Genomic DNA, 8,746 nt, shown 5'->3' on the forward strand with positions numbered 1-8,746 from the left:
TTTGAGCCCTTCTGGATGTGCTTGAGACCCTTCCTTTTTGTCTGAGACCCTTTCTGACAAGATTAAAGCTCTTCCTCACTACTTTGAATACTTGTGGTCCAATTTGAGAGAACTGATGTGTTTCAGACTTTTCCTCTTCCTTGGCAACACTTCCTGTCTTGTCTGAGACACATCCTAAAAACCTTGAGACCCGTCCTGATGTATTTGATATCTCTACTGTATTTAGTTTCCTAGGGCTGCTGTAAAAAAAAAAAAAAGGCAAACCCCCCCCCACAAACTGGATGTCTTAAAATAACAGAAAGTAATTCCCTCATGGTTCAGGCCAGAGGTCTGAAATCAAGGTATCGGCAGGATTGATTCCTTCTGGAGGTTCTGAGGGAGAATCTGTCCCATGCCTCTCTCCTAGCTTCTGGTGGTTGTTGGTATTTCTTGGCATTCCTTGGCTTGTGGACATATCACTCCAATCTCTGCCTCCGCCTTCATATGGCATTCACTTTCCTATGTGTCTTCACATGGCCTTCCTATAAGGACAGCAATTATTGAATTTAGGGCCCATCCTAATCCAGTATGGCCTCGTCTTAACTAATTACATCTGCAAAGACTCTATTTCCAAATAAGGTCACAACCTGAGGTTCCAGGTGTACATGAATTGGGGGGGGGTGTGCATCATTCAACACAGGTGCACCTACTAACATATCTGAGATTCTTCCCAACTGTTTGAGACCCTTCAAGACATATTGCAAACTGTCGGATGAATTTGAGACACTTCCTGACTTGTTTGAGATGCTTCCTGATTTTTTGAGAATTTTTCTAATGTATTTGAAGCCCTTTCTAACTTGCTTGAAAGTCTTCCTGTTTGAGACTCTTCCTAACATGTCTGAGATTGTTCCTGCCATATCTACTACTCTTGTTGACATATTTGTGAATCTTCCCAATTTATTTGAGATATTTCCTGAGAGTGTACCTGGCATATTTGAGTCTTCTGTCTCTTTGAGAGTATTCCTGATGGATTTAAGAAGCTTCCTACCTATTTAACACTCTTTCTGACATGTTTGAGAAGACTTCATGAATTTTTTGAGACTCTTCCAGATGTATATGAGATTTTTTCTGACGTTCTTCAGTCCCTTCTCAACTTGGTTGAGACCTTTCCTGACATGTTCAAAACATGTGAGATGTATTTGAGACACTTCCTGCTCTTTGAAACACCTTACTGACTTATTTCTAGTTTGTCCTTGCTATTTTGAGAACCTTCCTGACTTATTTGAGATGCTTCCTGATGTATCTGAGACACTTCTTCTCTGTTCTGGCTACTTCCTGACAAGTTTGACAGTCTTCCTGGAGTATTTGAGACGCTTCTTGCTATATTCGAGAACCTACCCTCATGTATTTAAGATTTCCTGACATACTTGAGAGCCTTCAAGACTTGTTTAAGATTCTCCATGACATATTAGACACCTTGCTTAAGACCCTTCTCAACTTATTTGAAACTTTACCTGACATGTTTGAGATCCTTCCGGAGGTATTTGGGTTTCTTTCTCTTTCTCTCAGTTTGAGATGTTTACTGACTTGTTTTACAAGTTCTTCTTGACTACTTTGAGAACCTTCCAGACTTGAGTAGTTTCCTGATGTATTATTTGAGACTCTTTCCCTCTGTTTGCAACACTTCCTGACATGCTTGCTACTCTACCTGATGATTAGATTCCTCCTGATATACTTGACATTCTTCACCCTCTCAGTTGTATCTGAGACACTTCCTTTCTGTTTGAGACCCTTACTGACTTATCTATAACTCTTCTTAACTACTTTTAGAATGTTTCTGACTTAAGATGCTTCCGCATGTATCTGAGAATCTTCCTCTCTGTTCTAGAAACTTCTTGACATATTTAAAGCCCTTCCTGACATGTTTGAGACGCCTTCTCATGTGTTCCAGACCTTCCTTGCCATATCTGAGAACATTTCTCATGTATGTAAGACTCTTCTAGACGTGTTTGGGAGCCTTCATGGCTTGTTTGAGACTCTGGTATATTTGAGACCTTCTCTGACATGCTTGAGATGCTTCTCGAATTGTTTGAGTCTCTTTCTGAAATGTTTGAGACCCTTCCAGGTTTATTTGAGAGTCTTCTCTCTGTTTGAGACCCTTACTAACAAAAGCTCTTCTTGACAGCTTTGTGATCCTTCCAGACAGGTTCGAGAGGATTTGCAACGTATTTCAAATGCTTCCTCTCTCTCTCTCTGCAACACTTCCCATCGTGTTTGAGACACTTCCTGGTATTTGAGACTCTTCCTGTGATTTTTTTCCGACATGCTTGAAACTCTTCCAAAGGTTTTTGATATTCCTCCTGATGATTTTGAGGCCCTACCTGATGTATCTGAAACGCTTTCTGATCTGCAAATGACTCTGTTGAATTGTTTGAGACCCTTTCTGACATGTATGAAGCTATTCGTAGAGTATTTGAGACGTTTCCTGTCTGTTTGAGACCCATTTTGACTTGAAGACACTTCCCGCCATGTGTGAGATTACTTTGAAACTGTTTCTAACTTAAGATGATTCTTGATGTGTTTGAGACATTTCCTCTCTGTCTGTGACCCCTCCTGACTTGTTTGAGACACTTCCTGACATATTTGACGCCCCTCCTAATGAATTTGAGACCCTTCCTGACAAGGTTGAGACTCTCCCTGACTTATATGAGACCCTTCCTGATTTTTGACACATCCTGAAATATTTAAAGCCTTCTCTGACTTGCTTGCAACTCTTCCTGACTCTCTGAGACCTTTCCTGACATGTTTGAGACCACTCCTGACATATTTACTCCTCTTCCTGATGTATTTGAGACATTCCTTGAATTTGAGGCTGTTTTTGACATCTTTGAGATTCTTCTTGTCTCTTTGAAACCATTCCTAATGGATTTGAGAAACTTCTGTACTTATTTAAGACTCTTTCTCCCATGTTTAAGACCCTTCATAATGTGTGTGAGACTCTTCCCTACACGTATGACTTGGTTGACATGCTTCCCAACTCAGAATCCCTTAGTGAAATGTTTAAGACCCTTCCAGAAGTATTCAAGACACTTATTGACGCTCACTGACAAATGTAATGTTCTTCACGACTACTTTGAGATCCTTCCAGTCTGGTTTGAGAGGATTCAGGATGCATTTCAGCTCCTTCCTCTCTCTTGACACTTCCTGTCATGTTTGAGACACATCTTGTCATGTTTGAGACTCTTCCTGATGATAGTGAGCGTCCCCCGCCCCCTGATGTATTTGAAACCCTTTCTGACATGCATGACTCCTTTTCATGTACTTGGGACCCTCCCTTCCTAACAGGTATGTGAAGTATTTGAGACTCTTCCTCTCTGAGACACATCCTGGCTTGTTGGAGATGCTTCCTGAGATGTCTGAGATTTCCGGACTTGTTTGAGACTCTTCCTCATATGTTGGAGACTGTTCCTGACACACTTGCTATTCTTTCTGATATATTTGAAAATCTTCTTGCTGTCTTTGAGACATTTCCTGACTGTTTGAGACCATTCATGACATATTTGAGACTCTTCCTGTCCTTTTGTAATCATTCCTGACAGATCTGAGAACGTTCCTTCCCTATTTGAGATTCTTCCTGATGTATTTGAGATTCTTCGTAACATTTTTGAAACTCTTCCTGACATTTATGAAATCTTTTCTATCTTGCTTGAGACTCTTCCCAACTTGTTTGAGAATCTTCCTGACATGCTTAAGACTCACAAATGAATTTGAGACACTTCCTTTGGTTCAGTAAACATTACTGGCTTATTTACAGTCCATCCTTACCACCTTGAGAACACTCCTCACTTATTTGAGATGTTTCCTTATGTATTTGAGACTTTTCCTCTCTGTTCTGGACTGTTTCTGAGAAGTTTAAGACTCTTCCTGTCATGTGTGAGGCTCTTCCTCACATATTTGAGAACCTTCCTGACATATTTAAATCCCTTCCTGACATGTTTTAGAGCATCCATGATTTCTTCGAGACTCTTCCTGATTTATTAGGAACATTTTTTCTACTTGCTTGAAACCTTTCCTGACAAGTTTGAGACCCTTCTGGAGGTATTTAGATCTCTTTCTCTCTGTCTGAGACCTTTATTTACTTGTTTGACTTGTTTGAGAAGATTCCTGATGCATGTGAGACCTTTCCTCTCTGCTTGCGACACTCCTAATATGTTTGAGAAACTTCCTGACATGTGTGCTACTCTTCCTGATGTATTTGAGATGCTTCCTAATTCATTTGAGACACTTCCTGATATGTTGATTCTCTGGGTTGTATCAGAGACACTCCATTTCTGTTTGAGACTCTTACTGACTTATTCATAACACTTCCTTACTACTTGGAGAATCTTCCAGTCTGGTTTAAGAGGATTTGTGATATATTTCAGATCCTTCCTCTCTTTGTGACACTTCTTGTCATGTTTGAAACACATCTTGATATGATGAGACTCTTCCTGACCATTTGAGATGTGCCTGCTATGTTTGAAACCCTTACAAAGTTGAGGCTCTTCCTGACTGTTTGAGACTCTTTCTGACTTTCCCGAGACTCTTCCTGACTTTCCTGAGACTCTTCATGACATGTTTGAGACCTATATTTATTTATTTGAGACTCTTCCTGACAAGTTTGAGACTTCTTGACATACTGTGACCTTTCCCAACTATTGGAGACTGTTGCTCTCAGTTTGAGACACTTACTGACCAATTTGAAACTCTTCCTAATGACTTTGAAAGTGTTCTTTACTTGTTTGAGATGATTTGTGATGGTTGAGACATTGTCTCTCTAATGTGACCCTTTCTGACATGTTTGAGACTCTTCCTGACAGATTTGAGACACTTCCTAATGTATGATTCTCTTCCTAATTTGCTGGCCTGTTTAGGACCATTAGAGACATATTTTACACTCTGCCTGACAAATTTGAGACCCTTCCTTACCAGTGTCAGACCCTTCCTGACTTGTTTGAGTTGACTACTGTGTTAGATATTCCTCTTGACTATTTGAGTCTCTTCCTGCCTGGGTAAGATGACTCCTGATATATTTGAGACCCTCCCTAACTTATTGTTACCTTTCCTAACTACTTGAGACCTTTCTCATAAAATCTTAAGATCCTTACTCACTTTTTGAGAACCTTCTTAACAGATGTGATACCTTTCTTGATTATATGACACCTTTCCTTCAGGTTTGAGACCTTTTGTGATGTATTTAAGATGTTTGTCTCAGTTTGAAGCCCTTACTGACATATTTTGAAATCTTCCTGACTACGTTGAGACCATTACTGACTTGTTTGAGATGATTTCTGATGTATTTGAGACACCTCCTCTCTCTCTGAGAGCATTTATGATACATTTGCCGCACTTCCTGATGTATTTAAACCGTTCCTATATGATTGAGACCCTTCTTGTCTTGTCTATGACCCTTCCTGAGGCAATTAAAACTCTTCCTTACCATATGACCCAGCAATTCCACTCCTAGTTATACATTCCCTGCAGAATAAGAACTGATGTTCATACAAAACTTGTACTCAAATGTTCATAGGATCATTATTCATAATAGCCAAAAAGGAGAAACAACCCAAATATCTATCAACTGATGAATAAATAAAATGTGATATATCCATACAGTGGAATATTATTCAGCCATAAAAGGGAATGAAGTACTGATACATACTACAGCACAGACGGATCTTGAAAATATTACACTAAGGGAAAGAAAACAGAAAAAAAGGTCACATGTTATATGATTCCATTTATATGAAATGTCAAAATAGGAAAATACATAGAGACAGAAAGTAGATTTGTCATTGTCACCGGCTGGGGGTAGGGAGGAACAGTGAGGGACTGCTCATGGGTATAGGGTTTGTTTTTAGAGTGATGAAAATTCTGGAATTAGATAGTGGTGATGGTTGCACAACCTTGTATACACACTAAAAGCCGCTAAATTATATACTTCAACATGGTGAATTTTACTGTATGTGAATTATATATCAACAAGAAACTCTGTTACAAAAACAAAAAACTCTTCCTGATGACTTTCAATTTTGAGATAATTCTTGATGTATTTAAGACCTGTTCTGACTTTTTAAGACCTTTAAGAACATGTTTGAGACATGAAGACATGGAGACCTTTCCTGATGTGGTTTTTTTTTAAGATTATACATGGTTTTATTTTTCTCCAGCTTTATTGAGATATACTTGACATATAACATTGTGTAACTTTAAGGTGTACTATGTGATTATTTGATACACATGTATATTGTGAAATGATTACCACAATAAGGTTAGTTAACACCTCCATTACCTGACATAATTACATTTTCTCGGTGTGTGGTGAGAACATTCAAGATTTACTCTCACAGCAACTTTCAAGTATGTAGTAAACTGTTCTTAAACATACTCACCATGCTATACATTAGATCCCCAGAACTTATTCATCTTATAACTTGTAAGCTTATACCCTTTGACCAACATATCCCATTTCTTCCAACACCATCACCATCCCCCCCACAGCAGCCCCTGGCACCCACCATTCTACTCTCTGTTTCTATGAGTTCAGCCTTGTTAGATTCCATATATAAGTGAGATCATTCAGCATTTGTCTTTATTTGACTTATTTCACTTAGCATAATGCCCTCAAGGTCCATCCAGATTGTCACAAATGGGAGGATTTCCTGCCTTTTTATGGCTGGATAATATTCCTGTGTGTGTGTGTATGCATCACATTTTCTTCACCCATTCATCAGCCAATGGGCATTTAGGTTATTTCCATGTATTGGCTGTTGTTAATAATGTTGCATTGAACATGGAGATGCAGATATCTATTTCAGATCCTGATTTCATTTCCTGTGGATATATACCCAGAAATGGGATTGCTAGATCATATGATAATTCTATTTTTAATTTTTTGATTTTAATTAAAATTTTTAATTTTTAATTTTTTGTTTTCCAAATGGCTGTACCAATTTACATCCCAAACAATGTAACAGTGCTCTTTTTTCTACATCCTTGCCAACACTTATCTCTTTTTTAAAAAATATTTATTTATTTTTATTTGGTTGCATGGGGGTCTTAATTGCAGCAGGTGGGCTCCTTAGCTGCAGCACATGGGCTCCTTTGTTGCAGCAGTCTCCTTAGTTGCGGCATGTGAACTCTTAGTTGCGGCATGCATGGGATCTAGTTCCCTGACTAGGGATCAAACCAGGGCCCCCTGAATTGGGAGCACAGAGCCTTATCCACTGCACCACCAGGGAAGTCCCAACACTTGTTATTGCTTATCTTTTTAATTATGGCCACTCTAACAAGTATGAGGTGATAGCTCACTGTGGTTTTGATCTGCATTTCCCTGATGATTAGTGATATTGAGCACCTTTTCATGACCTGTTGGCCATTTGTATGTCTTCTTTGGGAAAATGCCTTTTCAGGCCCTTTAACCATTTTTAATTGGAATATTTGGGGGACTTTTTGGTATTGAGTTGTATGAGTGCCTTATATATTTTGGATATTAGCCTATCATCAGATATAAGGTCTGCAAATATTTTCTCTCATTCCATAGGTTGTCTTTTCATTTTGTTTATTGTTTCTTTTGCTGTGTAGAAGCTTTTTAGTTGCTGTAGTCCCACTCATTTATTTTTGCTTTTGTGGTGTGTGCTTTTGGTGTTATATAAAAAAATCATTGCCAACACTAATGTTAAGGAGTTTTTCCCCTATGTTTTCCTCTGGGGATTTTACAGGTTCAGGTCTTATATTTAAGTCTTTAATCAATTTCAAGTTAATTTTTGTGAGTGATGTAACATAGGGATCCATTCCATTATCTCACATGTGAATATCCAGTTTTCCCAATACTATTTATTGAAAAAACTATCCTTTCCCCATTGAGTATTCTTGGCCCCCTTGTCAAATATTAGTTGACAGTATGTGCATGGTTTTATTTCTGGGCTCTCAGTTCTGTTCCATTGGTCTGTGTGTCTGTTTTGATGCCACTAGTATACTGTTTTTATAACTATAGCTTTGTAATATACTTTGAAATCAGGAAGTGTGATGCCTCCAGCTTTGTGCTTCTTTCTCAAAAGTGCTTTGGCTATTCACAGCCTTTTGTACTTCCACATGAATTATAGGATTGTTTTCCTATTTCTGTGAAAAATGCCATTGGAATTTTGATAGGGATTGCACTGAATATATAGATGGCTTTGGGTAGTGTGGACATTTTAATAATATTAATTCTTCCAATCCATGAACACAGGATATCTTTCCACTTATTTGTGTCTTTTCAATTTCTTTCATCAGAGTCTTATAATTTTCACTATACACATCTTTCACTTCCTTGGTTAAAATTCTGCCTAATTTTTTCTATTATTTTTAATGCTATTATTAATGGGATTGTTTTCTTTTTCAGATATTTCATTGTTAGCGTATAGAAACGCAACTGATTTTTGTATGTTGATTTTGTATACTACAAGTTTTCTGAATCTATTGATTAGTTCCAGCAGTTTTTTGGTGGAGTCTTTAGGATTTTCTACGTGTAAGATCATATCATCTGCAAACAAAAACAATTTTATTTCTTTTTGTTTATATGTAAGTTTCAGGTGTATATTATAATATACACTGCAAAGTGATCAACCCCAAAAGTCTAGTAACTATCCATCCCCATGTAATTGACTCCCTTCAACCTTTTCACCCACCCCCAACATCCTTCCTTTGTGGTAACCACCAACCTGTTCTCTGTATCTGTGAGCTTGCC

This window comes from Orcinus orca, chromosome X (genome assembly GCF_937001465.1).
Source record: "Orcinus orca chromosome X, mOrcOrc1.1, whole genome shotgun sequence".
NCBI lineage: Eukaryota > Metazoa > Chordata > Mammalia > Artiodactyla > Delphinidae > Orcinus > Orcinus orca.